The 27,978-nt window shown below is 42.6% G+C and overlaps 1 long non-coding RNA gene across 1 annotated transcript; it reads left to right on the top strand.

Moving 5' to 3' along the window:
* The first annotated feature begins 599 nt into the window (after window positions 1-599).
* LOC143773848 (uncharacterized) lies at window positions 600-27,759 on the top strand. Its single transcript, XR_013215397.1, has 3 exons — window positions 600-728; window positions 27,436-27,571; window positions 27,655-27,759. It is a non-coding gene; the product is annotated as an uncharacterized LOC143773848 (long non-coding RNA).
* The last annotated feature ends 219 nt before the right edge of the window (window positions 27,760-27,978 follow it).

The raw sequence follows: 27,978 nt of genomic DNA, 5'->3' as shown, positions 1-27,978 counted from the left end.
CGGGATTATGCAAAGCCTAATACATACAGTTATAGTTATTGTAATTATATATGTATTATTCAAGGTTGTACTCAAGGGTATCTCGGTATGCACAAATAAATTTTGTGTAATGGATGCGAGAATATAAAGTTTTTTTGTAATATCACAAAAAGAATGACTAAAATAATCGTCTATATGACAAGGTTTTGAATGGAATATGTCAAAGGGGGGATTGTGAAGAGCGGAACAAAAATGGTTACCTCAATGAACCAAAAAGAATTTGTGATCAATATTGACCTGTCCATTCAAGGACATTTTAGCTATAGTGTGAAATCCTATTTTTTGTTTGTGAAACTGCCACTTAGGCGAAACTGTACTGTTTTGTTTGTTGTGAAACTATCACATAGCCGAAACTGTTTTTTTTGTCTTCTCTTTTCTCTCTTTGTTTAAACAAGCAAAACTTGTATAACCACTGAAACTACCTGTACAACTATAGAAAGAGGGGATAGCACCTTGAAGGCAGGCGTGCTTCAGAGGCTTCCCAGTGATATACTATACGAGACGTGTCTTGTGTATTATTTCTGGTGATTCCCCACTTCCAAAGGCTGCTCCGACTGAGTGTGGTCCCGACATTTCCTGGTGCCCGAACAGGGACCCGAGGTCTGTGTACTCCTTCAAGAACACCGGCAGAATACGAACGAAAAGAGAATCTGGGATAATGGACGGCAGATGAATAAAAACCTGGCCAGGTAAGAGACACTGTTAGATCTCTTATATCTGCCCTGCACTGTCCATAAGATTTTCTGTGTCGTGTCCTTTAGCGGGTAGTTCTAGTAGAGGAGGATACCTATAGCTCGGGTTCTTGAACTTCTTAGGAATTGACCACCTCACGGAGTACGGCATTGAATGAGAGTGAATGTGAATAGAAGGTGTGTGGAAGTTGGGAATAGCCCTCCAAGGGTGTTGAAACAGAAGAAGTGACTGTCCCACTGGGCAACGTGGTTGCGTCCTTTCGGGGAGACCTCCGCGCCTATGTTCAATCTCTGATCCTGTCTTTGACGAAAACCTGGTGACGGATAAGTGTATGATAGTATGAGCCCAGGACAGATAAATTAGCCTGGGACAAGATACGTTGTATTTTGATCCTCTGTCTGGTTGCATTTGTGTTGTTTGCTATAGGTGTAGGAATCAGGATTTTCTTACATCAACACGGTACGCAGAAGCCGTTAAACATCCTAGCTCCTTAGGAAGAAGGTAACGAGGTATTCTCATACCCAAACGCCACCTAGGGCAAGAAAATAAAAAAGCTCAGGATAAGAAAATGGGGAATAAGCAAACAAAGTCGGAACCAGAAGAATTAGATATCTATACTATCATAAAGGAGAGAAGTGGTGAAGATGCCACTAAGGGGCTGAGAAAGATTTTTAGTAAGTTTGGAGTTACTAAGGCAGAAGCCTTTAGTAGAAAAAAATGGGAAGGAATTCAGGAAAAAAAAAAAGGCATAATCAGAGACAAGAAATGGATAGATCAGATCCAAGCGTTGATTGATGTCTCTAGGGTAGCAGAAAAAGAGGGATGGACATATAATCAACAGAATAAAAAGTGGTGTATTAGACCCGCAGGCTATGGAGAAAAACAAAATGTGGAATATAAGAACACCCCACCCCCATACCTTAACCCACATGCCCCATCTTTTCTCCAAACACCACCTCAAAGTTTAGCCGGACCAGGAGGATGGGTATGTCCGCACTGTGGACAACAAAATCCAGACTGGAGAAATGATTGCCTAGCCTGTGGTACACCTAGACATGGCGCTGTACTTGCCCCTGTTAGGGTAGTACCAAGACCCTTTAGGGAACCTGGTGCTGACGGAGTAATGGGAACTAGATATCACCAAACTCGACAATATTTCCCTTGGTCCCCCGCTGAAGGCATGTCTCTCTTGCATAACGCACCAGATCCCACCCAGTGTCCAGTTAGATTTGCACAATATATACAGCAAATTATGCAGACTCACGCTGGAGTTTGGGCAGATGGAGAAGAATTATGTAGAATGAAAATGACTCCTGGACTCTTCCAGGAGCTATTAGCAAATCTACAGGTACATAGGCCCCAGGCAGGAGATGGTGCCTTACAAACGATAGAATCAGGTACGCAATTTGTAGATCACTTAATGGTTTTCATGAGGGAAAAACAGAGGCAGAGAGGAACAACGGGAGTGGTGGCTCAGAAATCTGGACAATCAGTAGACGAATATTATCTAAGTGTAGAAAATAATTTCAGAGATGAAGGCATGGATCTAACCGCTTCAGGAATGATGAGGTTAGTTACAAAAACCTTTATAGATGGATTGTCTCCAAAAGTGAAGGAAAAGCTTAAGGCCGCAACCCCTGATTGGAGAACCTTGGAAGACCCACACCTGGCTAGACAGAAAGCTGTAGGGATAGAAATGGACTTAAGAGAAAATTCTAAGCCAGTAAGAATTGCACAGGCTAATACTGGCTCTGCTAATCAAAAGTTTACTTGTCATTACTGTAAGAAGCCAGGACATTTCCAAAGGGAATGTAGGAAGAGAAAAGCAGATATAGATTCAGGAACCTTTGTACCCAAAAATAGGATAAATAAATAACCCAGCGCCTGATCAAACAGACAGCTCAGAATGACTGAAGGTTATGCAGGTCTCTCTTCCTTCTAGAAGACCAATAATACAAGTTGAGGTTGAGGGTAAAAATGTACCTTTTCTGATAGATACGGGAGCAACATCCTCCATTTTAAATCAAGACTTTTTACCATTTCCTGACAATATATCCTCAAAGGTAACATATGCAGAAGGGTATGATGGTAAAATTCAGGCGTTGCCCTTTACAAAACCTTTAAATGTGAGCTTTGGCCCTAAAACCTTTGTATCCAAATTTTTATTTGCTAAAGGTGCACCTACCTGCTTGCTGGGTACTGATGTCTTAAGTAAAATGCACGCAAACATCCATTTTAGAGAAAATGGCACAGTTATGCTGACCATCCCTGAAGAAGCAGAAACTCTGGAACAATATGTTAGAATACAGGAAATGGAGGATTTTCCCGAAATTTACACTCAACAAGCAAAAATTGACTTGTCTCGGGTTCCTGACAGCCTATGGGCAAAAGGAGACACTGATGTAGGATTCTTATCAGTAGCTCCTATACTGTTAGAAACTGCCCCGGGAACCATTTTACCTCAGCTTAGGCAATACCCCATCAGCGCCCAGCAAGAACTGACGATTTCTCAACAAATTCAGGATTATGTGTTACAAGGTGTTTTGGTAGAAATCAGGTCACCCGCCAATACACCCTTATATCCTGTTAAAAAGAGTTTCCTCCAAAGAAACTATGGTGAAATATCGCATGGTGCACGACCTACGGGAAATCAATAAGGTTTTGGCACCGGTCACCCCTGTGGTACCGAATCCTCATACCTTACTGTCTCAAATTCCCAGCACTGCTGCATATTTTACGGTAATTGACTTATCAAACGCATTTTTTTCTGTGCCACTACATAAGAACTGTTGGCATTTGTTTGCCTTTACATTCAAGGGTAAACAATTAGCATGGACAAGATTGCCACAAGGTATGGTACACTCACCAACTTTGTACTCTGAAGCAATGCAGACCGTGCTGAAAAATTTCACCCCAGAACCAGGAGTAGTCATTCTACAGTATGTAGATGACTTACTTATTTGTTGCCCTGATGAGCAGACGGCAGTTACCTCAACTGTTAATTTCTTAATTTTCCTAGCGCAAGAAGGCTGTAAAGTAAATAGACAGAAACTCCAGGCTTGTCAACAAACAGTCGTGTTCTTAGGTCACTGCATATCACAGGGCATCAGACACCTCACACCTCAACGTATGGAAGCCATACGTAACATGCTTGAACCCAGGAATCACAAACAGCTGCGTGCTTTCCTGGGTATTGTTTCACACTGTAGACAGTGGATCATACATGCAAGTCAACTCATGCAGTCTTTATATGACTGTATTGCCAACACGCCATATTCACTCAGTGAAGAGGCTAAACAGTCATTTTCCTCTTTGAAAACAGCACTGGTATCAGCTCCGGCTTTGGGACTCCCAGACTACACTAAACCTTTTCAATTGATGGCAGCTGAGATATCCTCACATGCTACAGGGGTGCTCACACAAAAACATGGAAACAAACAGAGACCTGTGGCATACATATCAGCTCATCTGGACCCTGTAGCTAGAGCCGCACCTTCTTGTGTAAGAGTAGTAGCCGCAATTTCACTGTTATTAGATAAAGCTTCTGAGATTGTTCTTGATCACCCACTTCTAGTTCAGACCACTCATGATGTACATGGCATTCTTAACCAGGTCCAACCTAAACATATTTCAATGGCCAGACACCTCCGTCTCCAATGTTCCCTACTACTGCCGCCCAACATTTCCTTTGCCAGGGTTCAGACTCTTAATCTCGCGTCTTTGCTCCCTTTAGAGTCTGAGGGGGGTACCATACCTGAGGAAACTGCACTCTCCAACTCCTTTGACCCATCAGAGTCAATGCATGATTGTGTACAATTAATGGAACAAGAGACTCAGGGCTTACGTAATGTACGTGACAAGCCACTCTGTAATGCTACATTTGAACTTTTCATAGATGGCAGTAGATATGCAGATATGAATGGACAATTTCATACAGGTTATGCGGTAGTAACTCAGCATGAAGTGCTGAAAGCAGAACCTCTCCCTGCTAATCAGTCTGCACAAGAAGCAGAACTTACGGCATTAGTTGAAGCTCTAAAAATAGCCAAAGATCAGACAGCAAACATATACACTGATTCTAGATATGCACATGGCATTATTTTCGATTTTGGCGTAATATGGAGAGCCAGAGGTTATATGACTGCTTCAGGCCAACCTGTTAAACATGCCTCCCTCATTAGACAGATTCTGGAGGCAGCACAAGAAACTAAAGAAATAGCGGTGATAAAGGTAGCTGCACATGTGAGACTCGACACCGAGGAAGCCAGGGGTAACGATAAAGCCGACAAAGCAGCAAAACAGGCAGCACGTAAACCCTTACATCATGCCCACACACTAGATAGCTCTGAAGATGATGAGGAGAGATTGAAGGAAGCCCAGAAACAGGTAGACGACGAAGAACGAGGGCAGTGGCAGAAAAAAGGGGCAGAAGATCAGCAAGGATTATGGAAAAAAGGAACTTTGTTGTGTTTACCCAGAGCCTGGTACCCCGCAGTGGCGAGTGACCTCCACCTACCTACGCATGTATCGGCAAATGGTATGACGCTCAAGGTAAAAGAAAGGTGGTTGGCTCCAGGCTTTGGTAATTTCGCTCGGAACATGTGTGCTGCATGCGCTATATGCCTGGCACACAATCCAGGTCAGACCATTAAAACCCCAACCAAGCATCATGTAAGACCACTGTATCCCTTTCAAAGACTCCAGATCGACTACATCCAGCTTCCTAGGTACAATGGATACGAATATGTGCTTGTGTGTGTGGACATGTTCTCAGGGTGGCCAGAGGCTTATCCAGTTCGTAAAGCCTCAGCAAAAACTACTGCCATTAAAATAGCACATGAACTGATACCCCGTTACGGCATGCCTGAGGTGATCGAGTCAGATAGGGGTACCCATTTTACTGGAGAAATATTCCAGAATGTTATGAAAATGTTGGGAGTAGAAAACCAGTTTCACACTCTGTATCACCCACAGAGTTCAGGTAAAGTGGAAAGATTAAATGGAACAATAAAATTAAAAATCCAGAAGGCCATGGCAGAAACAGGAAAGCCTTGGACCGAGTGTCTACCACTTGCCCTGTATTCCATCCGAAACGCCCCAAGGGGGAAGGCTAAGCTGTCACCACATGAGATTCTTTTTGGTAGAGCAGCAAATTTGGGTTGTTATTTTCCACAACAACTGATGTTGAATACTGAGACTTTAACTGCTTATGTACAAGAATTACAAAAACGTTTAACTAAAGTGCATTCGCAAGTTTTTGCTTCCCTTCCAGATCCAGAAAATCTCGAAGGAGGCCACAAGTTGGAACCTGGTGATCAAATCTACGTGAAAAGACACACCAGAAAGACTCTGGAACCGAGATTTGACGGACCTTTCCAAGTCCTGTTAACAACTCCAACAGCAGTCGAGCTTGAAGGAAAGGCATCATGGATACATGCAAGCCATTGCAAAAAAGCAGTATAAGACTCATGATATTGATGTTAATAATGTTAACCTCAACGGAGGCATGGGAAAGATTGAATTCTCTAGCCCCTTTGAACAATAGATTCGTACAACATCATAGAAAATTAGTGCATGATTTGTTAAATAATACGCAACCCCTGGCAGATTGTTGGATCTGTACCCATTCACCAGTATCAGCCACAAGTATACCTTTTCTAGCAGTTCCCGTGTCAGCTGAAGAAATATTCGCTTGGCCTAATTGTTCAGACAACCTGGCCAACAACCAACCTGGCAATACTAGACTATGGAATACTACAATCGCCATACCAGTTGTGGGATGGGTAGAATTTCCTTGGTGGCAGGGCAATCTTACAGGAAAAATAGGCAACTTACAATATTTAGCACTCAGAGAAGGAGCATATAAATGGCTTCCCATAGGTATAAAGGGTACTTGTACATTAGGACGCCTAACCCCGGCTACTTTCATAATTTCGAACAAACAAGTGAATATGCAAGCCGTGCCCAAGCACACACTGTATAAAAGAGCTGCAGATAACTCACCACGTCCCTCGGGGAGGCCACATATAGTACAAATGGGAATTCCCAACAAAATTGCTAGTACCATTTTTATTTATCCTATGTTAACACAGATGTGGGATAAATTAGTTAGAGCCACGGATTATCTAGATGACCAGATTTGGGATATATTGGACATATTAAATACTAGTATAGCTGTACAGAATCAACTTATAATAGTCACTAACCAACATACCCTGGTATTGGATTACCTAACTGCCTCACAAGGGGGTATGTGTCAAATCATCGGACCCACCTGCTGTCATTATATAGACCCGAATAGTACTATGAGTATGAGATTTAAATTAGAAGACGTACAACGACTCAGGGATCAGTATGACAAAGACAATGACCAAAATAAGGATAGCTGGTGGTCAGATACCTTTTCTTTTCTTAACCCGGCCAATTGGTTCAGGGGGATCGGTGGGTGGGTTACCGGGATTATGCAAAGCCTAATACATACAGTTATAGTTATTGTAATTATATATGTATTATTCAAGGTTGTACTCAAGGGTATCTCGGTATGCACAAATAAATTTTGTGTAATGGATGCGAGAATATAAAGTTTTTTTGTAATATCACAAAAAGAATGACTAAAATAATCGTCTATATGACAAGGTTTTGAATGGAATATGTCAAAGGGGGGATTGTGAAGAGCGGAACAAAAATGGTTACCTCAATGAACCAAAAAGAATTTGTGATCAATATTGACCTGTCCATTCAAGGACATTTTAGCTATAGTGTGAAATCCTATTTTTTGTTTGTGAAACTGCCACTTAGGCGAAACTGTACTGTTTTGTTTGTTGTGAAACTATCACATAGCCGAAACTGTTTTTTTTGTCTTCTCTTTTCTCTCTTTGTTTAAACAAGCAAAACTTGTATAACCACTGAAACTACCTGTACAACTATAGAAAGAGGGGATAGCACCTTGAAGGCAGGCGTGCTTCAGAGGCTTCCCAGTGATATACTATACGAGACGTGTCTTGTGTATTATTTCTGGTGATTCCCCACTTCCAAAGGCTGCTCCGACTGAGTGTGGTCCCGACACATACACTACCAAAATGTAAAAATCAGCTATTTGTAGAAGGAAATAATATTAGGCAGTAACAGCATATACAAAACCATTATTTTAGGAGCTACATAATATTCCTGTGTGGCAGCCTATAATTTTTTTTTCTTTACAGCAAAAAATATTCGCCGGTGCCAGTATATAGTATCATCCATTTTAAAATCAAATTGCTAAATAATATTCCTCGTCTATTACTTAAATACCTAGCAGTTGTGCGACAGGCACAAAACCTTTTGAGCTACAGAAACATCACTATATACCACAAATTTCCTTGAGTGTGCTGTTGGCGTGTCTCATAAAGACAATGTAAAAAAAGTCCCCCAAAAATATATTTGTTTAAAAAATAGGTAGAGATAACCTTACTTGACAATTTAGCGGGGCAATAATCTTCATTACTCTGCATTTGGAGTGTCAGTAAGGTGATCTAAAAATAAAATCATAATTATGTATGGTTTAAAAAACAGGGTATCTTTATCTATAAGTTGTACAACTAGCACAATCCAGGTAGCGATAATCTTGCATGACAATTTAGAAGGGGGTCATAATTTTCATTACTCCGCTGTTGGAGTGTGTCAGCAAGGTGATCTAAAGAATAATTCATTTTTCTATTGTTTTATTAAATAGCATATTTTTATCTATCAGTTGCGCGATTGCTACAATCCGTGCAGAGATAATTAAACATCAGAATTTAGCAGTGGCAATAATTTTTATTCCTCCTCTGTTGGAGCCTGTCAGCAATGTGATCTAAAAAAAACAATCCTAATTTTCTATTAGTTTAATAAACGTATCTTTATCTAGCAGTTTTGTGACTGGTTTGTGACAATTTAGAAGTGGTAATAATCTTCATGACTCTGCTGTTGGAGTGTGTAAGCAAGGGAATCGAAAGGGAGTACAAGTTTCACCATTGCACAATGTTACAAGATTTCACAAAGTACAAAACATTAGCCACGTGGGAAATCCATACACGACCACTAAGTACTTGTTGAAGAAGCAGGATGAAGTGATTTCCTAAAGAAAGTGGGTTTGGATAAACCCATTTTGTTCATGAAACCACCTCCTCCTCCTCCTCCTTCTCCTGCAACAAGTAGTTAGTGGCCATGTATGTATCCCCACATGGCTATGGTTTTGTACTTTGTGAAAACTTGGCACATTGTGCAATGGTGAAATTTGAACTCCCTATCGATCCCCTTGCTGACTCACTGCAAATGCAAAGTAATGAAGATTAGTGCCCCTGCTAAATTGTCACATAAGATTATCTGTACCCAGATTGCACCAGTTACACAACTGCTGGATAAAGATACGCTATTTTTTAGAACAATGGAAAATTAAGATTTTTTAAAATCTGCTGCTATAACACTACAAATGCGGTGTAATGAAGATTATTTTCCCTGCTAAATTGTCACATAAGATTATCTCTACCAGGATTGCACAACTGTTAGATAAAGATATTTTTTAGAACAATAGAAAGGACCGTCTTCCTGCATGATTACCAAAATGAGTAGTTATGGATTAACTGGAAGAATCTGATTGATCCCCAGATGATAAAATAGAAGAAATGGATAGTGTCCTTTCAGTAAGACCACTAGGATTGTGACATCTCCATTTATAATCTCTGTTCTGTTGGAAGTCAGAAGAGTCTCTCAGAAGTTTTTTTTCTTGGATATTTTTTTATCTCTGCTTCCCATCCTTCAAAGCATTTTTCCATTCTCAGATTAAATTTTCCAATGGCTTCACTAGATGTGGTGGTTTTCAATGAGGCATGAGCAGTGTCTAATTCCATTTCCAATTTTGTTAATAACTTTTGATTAAGTTCAATGAGAAGTGACACAAATCTTATTCAGTCCTCAACTGGAATAGAGGGACCTGGATCCTGAAACCTCTTGGGATGAATATCTGAAGATTATTTTTAACATAAATATCAAAAAATGCCTTTTTCCTCCACATCTTAGTTCTTCTGTAGGGTGGCCATTTAATATTAGTTTGAAGCCAGAACTTACCAAAAATCTACAGACTGTCAAAGAAAATAATATGATTACCAAAGAAATACACAATTAACTGAAGGTGAAGGAATCTTTGATACCAACACTATATCTACTACCAAAGACTCATAAGGATACCCGGACACCCCCAAATCATTGATTAAAAACACCCCCTCCTACCTTTGTGATACAGAGGAGTTACTAAAGATGATAGACTGCTTGCACATAGATAAGGATATGATCTGTTGTGAATTCTGTTCTCGAACTCCCTCCGGTATGGTACTTTGGCGAGTTCTGTCCATGGTCTTCCTCTGGTGGCTGTGAGTGGAGCTGCTGGTTCTGAGGTTCTGTCCTCAGCTGACCTCGTTTAGTCCTAGACTGGATGCTCTATTTAGCTCCACTTAGATCGTTACTTGATGCCAGCTGTCAATGTCCTAGTACTGGTTCAGTTTGCTCTTGGATCTTTCAGATGACCTGTCTACTCCAGCAAAAGCTAAGTCCCTGCTAGCTTATTTGTTTACCACTGTTTTTCTGTCCAGCTTGCTATTATGATTCTAACTGGCTAGCTGGAAGCTCTGGGATGCAGAGTGGCACCTCCATGCCATGAGTCGGTGTGGGGTCTCTTTTGCACACTCTGCGTGGTTTTTTGGTAGTTTTTTATGCTAACCGCAAAGATACCTTTCCTATCCTCCAGTCTGTTTAGTTAAGTCTGGCCTCCTTTGCTGAAACCTATTTCATTCCTGTGTTTGTGACTTCCATCTTAACTCACAGTCAATACGTGTGGGGGCTGCCTATTTCTTTGGGGAATTTCTCTGAGGCAAGTTAGGCCTTATTTTCTATCTTTAGGGGTAGTTAGCTCTTAGGCTGTGAAGAGGCGTCTAGGCATAGTCAGGTACGCTCCACGGCTATTTCTAGTTGTTGTGATAGGTTTAGGGGTTGCGGTCAGCAAAGCTCCCACTTCCCAGAGCTTGTCCTGTATTACTAGTTTGCTCATCAGGTAATTCCTAGTGCTCCTAACCACCAGGTCATCATAACAATGATCCTCATTACATGTGTTATCAAATCGCTTAATATGAGCATCAGACACAAGGATGGTTTGCATACAGCCAAAACTTTTCTAAATATGACTAATCTTTATACTGATGAAGTGGATTTCAACCATTTTCACTTTCAATAAATCCTTTTTCCTACAGCTCCAGGGCACGGCCATGGGTCCAGCCTGTGTGCCTTCCTAAGCCAATCTGTTCCTGGGGCTGTGGGAAAGGGATCTATTTTCATCTGATACTACCATGGATCGGATAATATTCTGGACCTGATTCATAGATGATATCTTTCTTATCTGGTGTGGCAGTGTGATTGAATTGGAGTCTTTTAATTCATAAACTAAATACCAATGATGTTAACCTTAAATTAACATATAAATATGATTACAACAGAATCGACTTCCTCGATGTTGCCATAAAAAATTATGAGATTGGACTACTTCAATCTGACATCTGAAAGGATACTGTGGTCAACTCCCTTCTACATGCTTCTTCCTCACATCAATCCCATGTCATAAACTCCATTCCTACTGGTCAATTTTTGAGAATACATCTGATATACTCCACAGACAGGGAGTTTGAAGTATGTGCTAATGAAATGAGATGTTTCTTGGATCGGCACTACAGCCATCGTTACATTAAGAAGGCATACCATCGAGCTAAAAAGGCTAATCCCCAAAGTATGATCTATTGTACACAGAAGAAGCCCATTAAGCAACAGGTAAGAATGGTTACTCAATTCCATTCTCAATGGCAATGCATGTATCAGATCATAGAACAACATTGAAAAATTCTTATGGCAGAACAAATTTTGAGGCAATACTTAACTTCTAAACCACGTGTTATTGCACGTCGGTCTCGTAATCTTAAAGATCCCCTTGTGAAGTCTTATTAAACACCAACGAATCAACTTTTTGCATTCTCTACATTTATACCTAAATCTATCAAACATGGGGATGTTTCCCATGCGGGAAGTATGTAGATTGTGAGAATTTAGATTATGCTACAGAATTCTATTCTTCTGACAGCAAAAAAATTGTTATAACTCAGACCATTACATGTGGAACCAAAGAAGTAGTGAATCACGCTACCTGCCCATGCTCTACAATTTATATAGGCTTAACTGCTCACCCACTTAAAGTTAGACTTAGGGAACATGTTAGAAACATAATTGCAGCTGACAAAGAGATAAGTATAGATTATTTGAAACCAATTCCAAGGTACTTTAAAACCTTTCAATCAAGTGACCCCTCTGGACTTAGGGTTATAGTTATTGACCATATTTTCTCTGATCTTCAAGGTGGCAACCTCGCCTTCTATCTCAAAGTGAGGCTAAATGTATCTGGACCCTCCACAGTCTTCAACTACCTGATCTTAATGAGACTCTCACATTTGCCTAATTTCTGTGATTGCCTCCTCCTTAGGTTTCTAGTTATATTTTAATCATTTTGCTTGCTGTCATGTAAGAAATTTATTTTGGTTTTATGTCATATTGCCAATGCCCATATGCTCATATGTTGCATTTCTTTTCTAGCATCCTAGTGATCTACTGAGGCCTGTGATACACTGTTAGGGCTGGTGGAACGCACCGAGTAAATATAGAGATGTTATTTGGTGCGTTCACAGCCCGGGGTCCACCGTGCAGGAAAAGAACCTGCTGCTGGCAAACGGCGGCGCTATATGGTGGTAGAAGCGAACTCTGTTGCTACACAGAGTCGCTATAAAGAAAGGACTGTGTCCTGTTAAACTTCACAGGAATACACAGTAACTGCTGAGCAGATAGCAGCTTGTGGTCACGCAGTCAAGGAGGCAATCATACAATCTCCTCACCGGAGGAGCCGGTATTCTAGGTGGCTTATTTCAGCCTGGGCCCTGAAACCATACACACAATCTCCTAACCGGAGGTGACGGTATTCTAAGTGGCTTATTTCAGCCGGGTCCCTGAATACACACAAGAGTGACCACATTGGCGCAAAACTCATGACATGAATTGATACTAGCCGTGCGGCCATGCAAACCTTTTATAGCTGCAGCAAGTACAAGACCCTCCTAGAAGGACCAATGAGAGGCTGCCACAGAGCCTGAGCACCTTCAGGACCTTCCTGGAGAACCAAGGGGCTTTGCTGCAGTGCCCAAGCATGTGACCCTCGATCTCCAATGAGAGATCTTACCCTGGGCATGCTTAGAAGGGGAAAAGCAGGACTTAGTCCCAAAAGCGTCTGCTCGCCGCTGCCCAGCACTGGCTTCAATGGCAGAGACTGGAAAAGCAGCAGTAACCCTTTGCACAGAGTCAGACTGAGCGAGACGCTGGGACCGACATCTCCACTGAGCAGGCTCCACTGCGGCAGGAGAAGAATGGGAGACCGCAGCGGAGACGGACCGAGATTCCCCCCTTGCAGAGGCGGGAACTCGACCCCTAACATACACTTTGTGGATTCATTCCTCTTCATGTGACAGTGGAGTTTGTTACAAAGATTTTCCAAGAAGTTTATTATGTTGTATTTTTATGTGGCTTATTAAATTCCTTTTCCTTTTGCTTTTCAGGATATTTATTAAACCTTACATTTAGTTTTCCAATTTAGTTATAGGGATACTACTAAGAATCTATGGCTACCCTTTCTAACAAATTGTTATTGAATCCCTTAATTATTATATGGGAGATTACATCCAAAATATGTGTTTTCCTTTTATAATCCAAAAAAACATATATTACAAAAATTTCTTACTACTTTTATTTAGTTTCACATAATCACATTTACACTTATCCTTATTACATACTGCACACTACTTTATTCTTTTCACAAATATATATACATATATATATATATATATATATATATATATATATATATATATATATATATATATATATATATATATATATATATATATATATACACACACACACATTTGTTATGATTTATTCCGTACACGTCACATTTTCATATCCTCTCCCCCCTCAAATTTTTTATTTAATTAATAATATTTTTTTTAATTTTAAATTTTCTATTTCTTTATTTTTTTACACATTTTTTTTCTCACTTTGTCTCTCCTGGGGCTCATATTGAATTTACCAAATTTTATGCATTGTCACTTTAATTTGCTTAATGTCCTCTTTCTGACAGTATCTCATTCATCAATTTGTTTGCACTGTCACTTTAATGTAATTATTATCATCTTTTGTGGTACAATGTTTATATGTAACATTTACCGTTTCATGCACTGTCACTTTAATTGCTATGCTCTAATGATTATTATTGCTATGTTTTCCTACTCAGGATTGAGTTTGTTTAAGAACCTGCTTCTTTATATTACATCCATTTGTTCACATCAAAAATATATTTTACATATTTGGGTATTTTTTGAGATTGGTTATCTATTGATGTACAGCTGCTTCTTTGGACATTATCTGTTTTGCATTTTGGTTAGTTATTATTGCCCTTCCTCCACTCTCATCCTCGGTGGTGTCACTTGGGACAGTGTGGTCTTCTTCCTCAAGGCTTCTGGTCTTGTGACCTTGCGTCTCCGTTGCACTTCTGTGACTGTAGGCTTTATGGCAGTCATTTTTATTCCTAGTATCTATTGGCTCTCATTTTTCTCCACTCTTGTTATTGTGCAGTTCGTGATGGTGCTGCGCTGACCTGTCACAGAGCCCATTCACATGATCGCATGAATGTGGCCTTGGGTCTTGTTACCTTGGTGACTGGAGGGAGAGTCACTCTTTTTGGTGGTGCGCATGTGCTACCTTCTCACCTCTTCTCTCATCATCGGTTGCGTCTCTTTGGTGATGCTGTGCTTGCCTTTCCTGGAGCCCGCTTGGGTGTATGTGGGTTTGGCTTTGAGTCATGTGACCGCGGTGGTGTCATGACACTTCTGAGTGTGGAGAGTCACATGCTGCAATAAACACCGGCGATATGGCAACATATGACATCTGAGAAAGCTAGGCCATTTCCTATTGGCTAGCTGTATATATTTAAAGGGACTCTGTCACCTGAATTTGGAGGGAACAATTTTCAGCAATAGAGGCGGGGTTTTCGGGTGTTTGATTCACCCTTTCCTTACCCGCTGGCTGCATGCTGGCTGCAATATTGGATTGGAGTTCATTCTCTGTCCTCTATAGTACACGCCTGCGTAAGGCAAGATTATGTCTGTTGGGCATCTTGAAACGCTATATGTATGGTTTGCTAATTTGCACTGACAGTGCTCCAATCCAATATACGGCATCTACGTATATAACTAAGTGGAGTGTTTGCATGTGGTGTCTTGGAGAGCATACGAGACACATAGCATACGCACTTTTGATAAAGGGCTGTTACAGATGTGGTAATTGTAAAAGTTGTACCTCTATTAGACCCTCTAAAAGCTTTGTAAGCAATGTCACAGGTACCACGTACACAATTCGGCACTTTATTAATTGTCGTACAAAAGGGGTCGTCTATAAGGCCACGTGTGAATGTGGCCTTGAGTACGTTGGTAAGACTAAAAGGAAGTTTTGCAAGAGGGTTGGCGAGCACCTTCCTGACATTGCAAACAGGAGAGAGACCCCGGTGGCAATCCACATGAATCAATTTCATCAGGGCAACCCCAGTAAAATTTACTTCATGGGAATTGACAGGATAGTGCCTCCACAAAGAGGGGGTGATTGGGACAAACAAATACTCCAAAAGGAGACTAGATGGATATTCATGTTGAGAACAGTACATCCATCAGGGCTGAAAGAGACACAATCATATAGCTGTTTTTTGTGAAACTATGGTTGGGTCGTCTCGAGAATAATTGTTCCAATACCCCTTTGGCGCTAAGAGTGATAGGGCCTTTGATTAGGGCTAGTCATCGTGGAGTGGGGGCTGTTGTGTATCCGCTTTTTGGGCTCCCCTGGTGGTTGCTGGTGGTATTGGTGACTTGTTTGCACTTTGCTGCTTCTGTTCACCTGCTTCCATCAGCGTTTGGGAGTTTCCTATTTAGCCTTGCTCTCCAGTCATTTCCTTGCCGGTCATCATTGTAACCAGAGCCTTCGGTTGCATGTTCCTGCTACTAGTCTGCTGATCAGCTAAGTGGACTTTGTCCTTTTGTTTTGTATCTTTTGTCCAGTTTGCAGTTTTTGTAATTCTCTGTAGCTGGAAGCTCTTGCGGGCTGAAATTGCCACTCCTGTGTCATGAGTTGACACAGGAGTCTTAAAGTAATTTCAGGATGGTTTTTGAAAGGGTTTTCAGTTGACCGTGAAGTCCTCTTTTGTATCCTTCTGCTATCTAGTAAGTGGACCTCTCTTTGCTAAATCTACTTTCATACTGTGTATGTCTTTTCCTCTTAATTCACCGTTATTACATGTGGGGGGCTGCTATCATCTTTTGGGGTATTTCCCTAGAGGTAAGCCAGGTCTGTTTCTTCCTCTACCAGGCGTAGTTAGTCCTCCGGCTGGCGCGTGGCATTTAGGAAGCCGTAGGTATGCTCCCTGGCTACTATTAGTTGTGTGGTAGATTTAGCTCACGGTCAACTCGAGTTTCCATCACCCGAGAGCTCGTTCGTTATTTATATGTTTCTTACGTTCCCTTGCCATTGGGAACCATGACAGGGGGCGCCATATGCGAAGGTTTTTAGGGTGCCAACCCCCGCGATAGGTAGGGTCATAATTATAGTGACTTCCTATATTACCCTGGCCCCTGCAAGACATCCTAAAATAATTTTGCAGACATATTTTCTTCTTTCCAGCTATCCTTTGTAGATACGAGGGACTTATAGGGAAAGGTATTTTGGGATAGTCTACGTTGAGTGGGGGCGCCATATGTGCAGGTCTCTCCTAGGGTGCCAACCTCCGCGATAGGCAGGGAAAGGAGTGTAGATACATCAAAGGAGGGCATCCACAGGGCCACTGTTTCCCACGTTTTTGGAGGTGATGGAGGGTGGTGTCCCGCATATGGAAATTCCTTCCCTATACTCATTTTTCATTTTTTTATTTATTTTTTTGTTTATAATATTTTTTCAATAAGCAATTATTGGTTTCATTCTTTAATTTTCTTGTCCTCTCGTCCTTGCTTGCTCTCTATGTTTCATTAATAAATGGGATGCTTTATCTGTACCTTGAGTCAAATCACCTGTGCCCCACGTAATTTGAGAGTCATAAAAATAGGCTGAGAAGATTATGAATCATGTCAATTGGTGAACAGGATTAGTTATTATATTAACTTTCCTGTTTCTAAGGTGTCAATCACATATGCGGTACAATGAATAAAGAATGGAATTTGTGCTGCAGCATGAACAGGCACTTTAGGGGACAAAATAGCATGAGCATATGCATTTATGTCCCAATTTTTTTCTTTATCTATGTCCGGCAGGAGTCTGCTCACACATCCTGGGATACGTATGTCCCTGTTACGGCGGTGCGCATGCGCCGCTGAGCGGGGATTCCCAGCGCTCAATGAAGCAGTAGAGCGTCTTAAACTGGCCGGAAATACAAGGGTAAGCCCGGGGTGCACGTCACACGCCAGAGCCTATGTTAGCGCGGCACCGAGCTGATTCTATAAATGTCACAGAAAGGGGGATACCCACAATGGCAGCAGCACTCTCCCCCGATGAATCCATAAGGAGGAAACGCGTCGGGAGACGCTTCCTGTAGCACCATACTTTAACACCAGGGTCGGACATGAGGTGGACGGAGATAAGAGGAACAGCTGGGAATGACTGAGTTGAACATGCGGTGAGATCCAACCAAGCATATGGGCTTTTTATGTTTATCTGGTCCCATGCATTGCAGCGTTCCTGAGATAATATCCCACCATCATTAACCCTTTTGAAGGTGTCATAATTGAACCCATTAGGGAACACTCGTGTAATTGTAAAATGAGTCATTATGTATCCCATAGATATATGGATGGGTAATTATGTCTGTTGGGCATCTTGAAATGCTATATGTATGGTTTGCTAATTTGCACTGACAGTGCTCCAATCCAATATATAGCATCTACGTATTTATATACGTAGATGCTATATATTGGATTGGAGCACTGAACACTAAGTGGAGTGTTTGCATGTGGTGTCTTGGAGAGCATACGAGACACATAGCATACACACTTTTGTGGTTCAGAAGCCACCTTGAGTAAAGATTAAAAGCAAAAACTGTATCTTTTTCGGTGGAGCAGACACAGTAAGGCCATGTGCACACGTTCAGGTTTTTTCGCGTTTTTTTCGCTATAAAATCGCGATAAAAACGTAAAAAAAACGCTTACATATAGTTCCTAATCTTTTCTATGGATTCCGCAAAAATAGTGCAAACGTTGCGTTTTTTTCCGCGAAAAAAACGATTCGCGGCAAAAAAAGCAACATGTTCATTAATTTTGCGGAATTGCTGATTTCCCGCACACATAGCCTTGCATTGAAACACTAGAAATCCGCAAACATATAAAAAAATGCGGATTTCTAGCGTTATTTTTGCGGTAAAACAGGAAGTGACAACACAATGTCCATCCCATAATGGCCATCCCATCATGCCATGCATGCATATCCCATAAAATCCAGGAAGCGGAAACTCCCACATTCCCGTCTTCCTGCTTATAGCTGCCGGCATGGAGTGCTACGATCGCATGAGCCTGGATGTGGTGCAGATGATAAGTGTGGTAAGAGTGTGTGTGTCTGTGTATATATGTGTGTGTGTCTGTGTATATATGTGTGTGTGTGTCTTTGTATATATGTGTGTGTGCGTGTGTTCGGACATCGGCCGATGAGACTACACCCATCGGCCTTTGTCTGTTCCCTCCAAGTCGTTGCAGCAGGCTCAGCTCGATGGGAGCAGTATTTCCCATCGAACTGTCCCTGCTGTTATGTACGTCCCCGAAATGTTGTTGTGGCCCCCTCATCCTAAATTTCATAGTAAAATGTAACCAAATTTCCCCCACAAAATGTCCCCTTATTAAAAACAATGGTGGCCAGTGTTTACATTGGTGGCCAGTGTTTACATTGGTGGCCAGTGTTTACATTGGTGGCCAGTGGTAAAAATCAATAAATTAAATTATCCCCCTGTCGTGTCCCTATTTTTTAATAGTCCATTCAATTCATTTTCATTGGTGGCCAGTGGTTACCTGTGGAAATAAATTATAAATACCTGTCCCCGCCGATCGCCACCTAAAATAAATAAAAAAAAACAAACCCGTACTCACCTAAACGCCCAATTCCACGAATCCCTCGTCAGAAAAAAAGTAAAAAAACAAACCACAAAGTATACCTACCCTCCGCAGCATCCAATTAAACGAGTGTCCCACGAGGATCTTGAGTTTAGAGCAGCCACATAACATGCGGCTGCTCTAAACCGCGGCCGCCGATACAATGAACGGGATCTTAAAGCGATCCCGTTCACTGTATACCGAGTTCTCCCGAAGGCAGCTCGCGCTGTTCGGGTGAACTCGTTCGGTACTCACTGCGGCTGCGCGGACTCTCCGGCTGACCGGAGATGAACTCTGGAGCGTGGGAAATTTTTTCTCATGCTATCTGTTCATCTCCGTTCAGCCGCTGAGGCTGCGCAGATATGAAATATGTCATGTGCAGTTATGTTTACAAGGGAACAGGTGCATTAGCACCGGTTCCTTTGTAAATCAATTTTTTTTTTTTTTTTTTACCCTTGGATTACCAGTTTAATAAAATGTGGTCAAAAACTGGGTGTCTTTATTTCATTAAAATTTTGAAATCATTTGTCTGTCTTTATTAACCCTTTTCATGTGCAAGGGTTAACAATGGATAGGTGTCATAATTGACGCCTCTCCATTATTAACCTGGCTTAATGTCACCTTACAATAGCAAGGTGGCATTAACCCTTCATTACCCCATAGCCCACCACTACAGGGAGTGGGAAGAGAGTGGCCAAGTGCCAGAATAGGCGCATCTTCCAGATGTGCCTTTTCTGGGGTGGCTGGGGGCAGATGTTTTTAGCCACGGGGGGGCCAATAACCATGGACCCTCTCCTGGCTGTTAATATCTGCCCTCAGTCACTGGCTTTACCATTCTGGCGGAGAAAATGCGCTGCGGCGCACAATGCACGTGTGAACATAGCCTTATTCCATATAAGAGAAGAGAGGAGATATAAAAAACCGGGAATTTAATTACAGGCCTTTCTGCAATCTAGCGCTGTATGTAATAGTGAAATATATATATATATTATATATATATATATATATATATATATATATATATATATACACGCACACACACACACACACACTAGATGGTGGCCCGATATACGTGGTATGTCGCCCAGCCCACATAGTATATCGCGCAGGCCACATAGTATATAGCACTGCCCATGTACTATATATCCCTGCCACTTATATAGCTCAGCCCATGTAGTATATTGCCCAGCCACGTATATAGCACATCCCATGTAGTATATTGCCCAGCCACTTATTTAGCACATCCCATGTAGTATATAGCACAGGCCACGTAGTATATTGCCCAGCCACGTATATAGCACATCCCATGTAGTATATTGCCCAGCCACTTATTTAGCACATCCCATGTAGTATGTAGCACAGGCCACGTAGTATATTGCCCAGCCACTTATTTAGCACATCCCATGTAGTATGTAGCACAGGCCACGTAGTATATTGCCCAGCCACGTATATAGCACATCCCATGTAGTGTATTGCCCAGACACTTATTTAGCACATCCCATGTAGTATATAGCACAGGCCACGTAGTATATTGCCCAGCCACGTATATAGCACATCCCATGTAGTATATTGCCCTGCCACTTATTTAGCACATCCCATGTAGTATATAGCACAGGCCACGTAGTATATTGCCCAGCCACGTATATAGCACATCCCATGTAGTATATTGCCCAGCCACTTATTTAGCACATCCCATGTAGTATATAGCACAGGCCACGTAGTATATTGCCCAGCCACGTATATAGCACATCCCATGTAGTATATTGCCCAGCCACTTATTTAGCACATCCCATGTAGTATATAGCACAGACCACGTAGTATATTGCCCAGCCACGTATATAGCACATCCCATGTAGTATATTGCCCTGCCACTTATTTAGCACATCCCATGTAGTATATAGCACAGTGTTGTGAATTTGGATTCTGGGCTCCCCCGGTGGCCGCTTGTGGAATTGGACTTGTCATCCTCTTTCCTGTTTCACCTGGTTCCATCAGTAGTGGGTGTCGCTATTTAAGCTCATTTCTCTGGTGGTTTCTTGCCGGTCAACAATGTTATCTGATGCCTCTCAGTGCTTGTTCCTGCTTCTAGACAACTACTAGATAAGTTGGACTTTTGTCCATGTTTTGTTTTGCCTATTTGTTCCAGTTCACAGCTGAAGTTTTGTTACTGTGTCTGGAAAGCTCTCGTTGATCAGGGATTGCTACTCTGGCGTTATGAGTTAATGCCAGAGTTTAAGGTAATCTCTGGATGGTGTTTTGTTAGTGTTTTTCTGCTGACCATGAAAGTATACTATCTGTCTTCTGCTATCTAGTAAGCGGACCTCAAATTTGCTAAGACTATTTTCCTGCTGCGTTTGTAGTTTCATCTGAACTCACCGTCATTATATGTGGGGGGCTACTGTCTTCTTTGGAATATTTCTCTAGAGGTGAGCCAGGTCTTATATTTCCCTCTGCTAGCTATTTAGGTCTTAGGCCAGAGCTGGGCATCTAGCGATAAATAGGAAATGCTACCTGGCTATTTCTAGTTGCGCGGCAGGCTTAGTTCATGGTCAGTATAGTTCCATCTTCCGAGAGCTTGTCCCTCTATAGGCTTGCTATGATCTCTGCCTGCAGAGATCATGACAGTTTGACCGGCCCATAAAGTGTTAAAGACCCAGGTTGAGAAAGGAGAGTTATAAGAAGTCTGCTGGAATTTTTTTTTTTTTTTTTTCCTCCAGTCTGCCTTGCTGCAGTCTTTTTTTCTCTCTCTCCTCCTAATCTCTGTATGCTCTGTGTGCACCTGACAATAATGGATCTCCAGAGTGTAACTGCGGGTTTGAATAATCTCATCACGAAAGTACAAAATTTACAAGATTTTGTGGTACATGCTCCGGTATCTGAGCCGAGAATTCCTTTGCCGGAGTTCTTCACAGGGAATAGAGCTAGCTTCCAGAATTTCCGAAATAATTGTAAGCTTTATTTGTCCCTGAAGTCTCGTTCAGCTGGAGACCCTGCTCAGCAGGTTAGGATTGTGATTTCCTTGCTCAGGGGTGACCCTCAAGATTGGGCCTTCTCATTGCCAGCAGGGGATCCTGCGTTACGCGATGTGGATGCGTTTTTTCTGGCCTTGGGCTTGCTTTATGAGGAACCTCATTTGGAACTTCAGGCAGAAAAAACTTTGATGGCACTATCTCAGGGGCAAGACGAAGCTGAAGTTTTCTGCCAAAAATTCCGTAAATGGTCTGTGCTTACTCAGTGGAATGAGTGCGCTTTGGCGGCAACTTTCAGAGAAGGTCTCTCTGATGCCGTTAAGGATGTTATGGTGGGGTTCCCTTTGCCTGCAGGTCTGAATGAGTCCATGACAATGGCTATTCAGATTGATAGGCGTCTGCGGGAGCGCAAACCGGTGCACCATCTGGCGGTGTCTATGGAAAAGACGCCAGAAAGTATGCAGTGTGATAGAATTCTGTCCAGGAGCGAGCGACAGAATTTTAGACGGAAGAATGGATTGTGTTTCTATTGTGGGGATTCTACTCATGTTATATCAGCATGCTCTAGGCGTACAAAGAAGCTTGATAAGTCTGTTTCCATTGGCACCATTCAGTCTAAGTTTATTTTGTCTGTAACCCTGATTTGCTCTTTGTCATCCATTGCCACGGACGCCTATGTTGACTCTGGCGCCGCTCTGAGTCTTATGGATTGGTCCTTTGCCAATCGTTGTGGTTTTAATTTAGAGCCTTTGGAGACTCTTATTCCTCTGAAGGGGATTGACTCCACCCCATTGGCTAATAATAAACCACAATACTGGACACAAGTAACCATGCGTATCAATCCGGATCACCAGGAGATTATTCGTTTCCTGGTACTGTATAATTTACATGACGATTTGGTACTGGGATTGCCATGGTTGCAGTCTCACAACCCAGTCTTGGACTGGAGAGCAATGTCTGTGTTGAGCTGGGGATGTAAGGGTATTCATGGGGACGTACCTTTGGTTTCTATTTCGTCGTCCATTCCCTCTGAAGTCCCTGAGTTCCTCTCTGATTATCAAGACGTCTTTGACGAACCCAAGCTTGGGTCGTTACCTCCGCACCGTGAGTGCGATTGTGCCATAGATTTGATACCGGGTTGTAAATATCCAAAGGGTCGTTTGTTTAATTTGTCTCTGCCGGAACATGCTGCTATGCGGGAATATATAAAGGAGTCTTTGGAAAAGGGACATATTCGTCCATCTTCTTCTCCCTTGGGAGCTGGGTTTTTCTTTGTCTCAAAAAAAGACGGCTCTTTGAGACCATGTATTGATTATCGGCTTCTGAATAAGATCACTGTTAAGTATCAATACCCATTGCCATTGCTTACTGATTTGTTTGCTCGTATAGAGGGTGCTAAGTGGTTCTCTAAAATTGATCTTCGTGGGGCGTATAATTTGGTGCGGATCAGGCAGGGGGATGAGTGGAAGACCGCATTTAATACGCCCGAGGGCCACTTTGAGTATTTGGTCATGCCTTTTGGTCTTTCTAATGCCCCTTCAGTTTTCCAGTCTTTTATGCATGATATTTTCCGCGATTTTCTGGATAAATTTATGATAATATATCTGGATGATATTCTGATTTTTTCTGATGACTGGGACTCTCATGTCCAGCAGGTCAGGAGAGTTTTTCAGGTTCTGCGGTCTAATTCTTTATGTGTGAAGGGGTCTAAGTGCGTTTTTGGGGTCCAGAAAATTTCCTTTTTGGGGTATATTTTTTCTCCCTCTTCCATTGAGATGGATCCCGTCAAGGTGCAAGCTATTTGTGACTGGACTCAGCCCTCCTCTCTTAAGGGTCTTCAGAGATTTTTGGGCTTTGCCAACTTTTACCGCCGATTTATTGCTGGTTTTTCGGATGTCGTTAAACCACTGACTGATTTGACCAGACAAGGCGCTGATGTTGCTAATTGGTCCCCTCATGCTGTGGAGGCCTTTCAGGAGCTTAGGCGCCGTTTTGCCTCTGCCCCTGTGTTGCGTCAGCCTGATGTGAATCTGCCTTTTCAGGTTGAGGTTGACGCTTCGGAGATCGGAGCTGGGGCAGTGTTGTCGCAGAAAGGTTCCGACTGCTCCGTCATTAGGCCTTGTGCCTTCTTTTCTCGCAAATTTTCGCCCGCAGAGCGGAATTATGATGTTGGGAATCGGGAGCTTTTGGCCATGAAGTGGGCGTTTGAGGAGTGGCGCCATTGGCTCGAGGGGGCTAGGCATCAGGTGGTGGTATTGACTGACCACAAAAATTTGATTTATCTTGAGACTGCCAGACGCCTGAATCCTAGACAGGCGCGCTGGTCTTTATTTTTTTCTCGCTTTAATTTTGTGGTGTCGTACCTACCGGGTTCTAAGAATGTTAAGGCAGATGCCCTTTCTAGGAGTTTTGACCCGGACTCTCCTGGTAATTCTGAACCCACAGGTATCCTTAGGGAGGGAGTGATTTTGTCGGCCGTTTCTCCTGATCTGCGGCGGTCCTTGCAAGAGTTTCAGGCGGATAGACCGGATCGTTGTCCGCCTGATAGACTGTTTGTTCCGGATGATTGGACCAGCAGAGTCATCTCTGAGGTACATTCTTCTGCATTGGCAGGTCATCCCGGAATTTTTGGTACCAGGGATTTGGTGGCAAGATCCTTCTGGTGGCCTTCCCTGTCACGAGATGTGCGAGTCTTTGTGCAGTCATGTGACGTTTGTGCTCGGGCCAAGTCTTGTAGTTCTCGGGCTAGCGGACTGCTGTTGCCCTTGCCTGTTCCTAAGAGGCCTTGGACACACATCTCGATGGATTTTATTTCAGATCTGCCTGTTTCCCAGAAGATGTCTGTCATCTGGGTGGTCTGTGACCGTTTCTCTAAAATGGTCCATTTGGTTCCTCTGCCCAAGTTGCCTTCTTCTTCTGAGTTGGTTCCTCTGTTTTTTCAGAATGTTGTCCGATTGCACGGTATTCCTGAGAATATTGTTTCTGACAGAGGTACCCAATTTGTGTCTAGATTTTGGCGGGCATTCTGTGCTAGGATGGGCATAGATTTGTCTTTTTCATCTGCTTTTCACCCTCAGACTAATGGCCAGACCGAGCGGACTAATCAGACCCTTGAGACATATCTGAGGTGTTTTGTCTCTGCTGACCAGGATGATTGGGTTGCTTTTTTGCCATTGGCAGAGTTCGCCCTCAATAATCGGGCCAGTTCTTCCACCTTGGTGTCCCCGTTTTTCTGTAATTCGGGGTTTCACCCTCGATTTTCCTCCGGTCAGGTGGAATCCTCGGATTGTCCTGGAGTGGATGCGGTGGTGGAGAGATTGCATCACATCTGGGGGCAGGTTATGGACAATTTGAAGTTGTCCCAGGAGAAGACTCAGCGTTTTGCCAACCGTCATCGTCGTGTTGGTTCTCGGCTTTGTGTTGGAGATTTAGTGTGGTTGTCTTCTCGTTTTGTCCCTATGAGGGTCTCTTCTCCTAAGTTTAAACCTCGGTTCATCGGCCCTTATAGAATATTGGAGATTCTTAATCCTGTTTCTTTCCGTTTGGACCTCCCTGCGTCCTTTTCCATTCATAACGTTTTTCATCGGTCGTTATTGCGCAGGTATGAGGTACCTGTTGTACCTTCAGTTGAGCCTCCTGCTCCGGTGTTGGTTGAGGGTGAGTTGGAGTACGTTGTGGAGAAAATTTTGGACTCTCGTGTTTCCAGACGGAAACTCCAGTATCTGGTCAACTGGAAGGGTTACGGCCAGGAGGATAATTCTTGGGTCAATGCATCTGATGTTCATGCTTCTGATCTTGTTCGTGCCTTCCATAGGGCTCATCCTGGTCGCCCTGGTGGATCTGGTGAGGGTTCGGTGCCCCCTCCTTGAGGGGGGGGTACTGTTGTGAATTTGGATTCTGGGCTCCCCCGGTGGCCGCTTGTGGAATTGGACTTGTCATCCTCTTTCCTGTTTCACCTGGTTCCATCAGTAGTGGGTGTCGCTATTTAAGCTCATTTCTCTGGTGGTTTCTTGCCGGTCAACAATGTTATCTGATGCCTCTCAGTGCTTGTTCCTGCTTCTAGACAACTACTAGATAAGTTGGACTTTTGTCCATGTTTTGTTTTGCCTATTTGTTCCAGTTCACAGCTGAAGTTTTGTTACTGTGTCTGGAAAGCTCTCGTTGATCAGGGATTGCTACTCTGGCGTTATGAGTTAATGCCAGAGTTTAAGGTAATCTCTGGATGGTGTTTTGTTAGTGTTTTTCTGCTGACCATGAAAGTATACTATCTGTCTTCTGCTATCTAGTAAGCGGACCTCAAATTTGCTAAGACTATTTTCCTGCTGCGTTTGTAGTTTCATCTGAACTCACCGTCATTATATGTGGGGGGCTACTGTCTTCTTTGGAATATTTCTCTAGAGGTGAGCCAGGTCTTATATTTCCCTCTGCTAGCTATTTAGGTCTTAGGCCAGAGCTGGGCATCTAGCGATAAATAGGAAATGCTACCTGGCTATTTCTAGTTGCGCGGCAGGCTTAGTTCATGGTCAGTATAGTTCCATCTTCCGAGAGCTTGTCCCTCTATAGGCTTGCTATGATCTCTGCCTGCAGAGATCATGACAGCACAGGCCACGTAGTATATTGCCCAGCCACGTATATAGCACATCCCATGTAGTATATTGCCCAGCCACTTATTTAGCACATCCCATGTAGTATATAGCACAGGCCACGTAGTATATTGCCCAGCCACGTATATAGCACATCCCATGTAGTATATTGCCCAGCCACTTATTTAGCACATCCCATGTAGTATGTAGCACAGGCCACGTAGTATATTGCCCAGCCACGTATATAGCACATCCCATGTAGTGTATTGCCCAGACACTTATTTAGCACATCCCATGTAGTATATAGCACAGGCCACGTAGTATATTGCCCAGCCACGTATATAGCACATCCCATGTAGTATATTGCCCTGCCACTTATTTAGCACATCCCATGTAGTATATAGCACAGGCCACGTAGTATATTGCCCAGCCACGTATATAGCACATCCCATGTAGTATATTGCCCAGCCACTTATTTAGCACATCCCATGTAGTATATAGCACAGGCCACGTAGTATATTGCCCAGCCACGTATATAGCACATCCCATGTAGTATATTGCCCAGCCACTTATTTAGCACATCCCATGTAGTATATAGCACAGGCCACGTAGTATATTGCCCAGCCACGTATATAGCACATCCCATGTAGTATATTGCCCAGCCACTTATATAGCACAGCCCATGTAGTATATAGCACAGGCCATGTAGTATATAGCCCAGCCACGTAGTAGCAGGGAGAAAAATTTTGTGCGTAACGACCCAAGAAACCTTCACTTACATGTATTTTCTTGCACACGGTCTTTGTGCAACTGTAGATAACCGTATATTTCTGTTCTTTCACTGTAAATTTTAATATAAATTTTCCCTTGTAATCTGTTATTTTTCAGATTGAAAAACACCCGGAGGTCTGGGACCGGTCACATGAGAATTACAAGGGGTCAAAGCGGGATGCCTGGCCCAAGATAGTAACAACTCTATTTCCTGAGTGGCCAAATCTATCTAAACAGTGGCAAACAACAATTTGTAAGTATTGATTTCTTAAATTTTTTGGAAAAAGTAAGGAAATGGGATTAGTAATATTTTATATTTAAATTCTTTCATTTCAGTGGGCGATGTGAGGAAGAGGTGGCGGTCAGTGACAGATCGATTCATGAAGTCCCTCAAGACTCCGAGTGGCAGCTCGCCGCCAAGGAAGCGGGTGCCATTTGCAGACCAGCTGCAGTTTATATTGGGAAGCCGGAGTTTGAGGAGGTAGTTTATATATAAAAATTGTTTAGCTTGACATAATGATTGAAAATATTATTTTTTTAACATTGTTTTTTTTCTTTGGTCTGCAGAACTGAAAGCAACGTGTGTGCCCAAACACCTCCGGACCTAGGTGACTCCACGGAGGACAATATTGGAGAGGAAGTAGAAGAATGCAGGATGGG

Source organism: Ranitomeya variabilis, chromosome 5 (genome assembly GCF_051348905.1).
Source record: "Ranitomeya variabilis isolate aRanVar5 chromosome 5, aRanVar5.hap1, whole genome shotgun sequence".
In the NCBI taxonomy this organism is placed as follows: domain Eukaryota; kingdom Metazoa; phylum Chordata; class Amphibia; order Anura; family Dendrobatidae; genus Ranitomeya; species Ranitomeya variabilis.
This window is presented reverse-complemented; position numbering and strand designations above follow the sequence as displayed.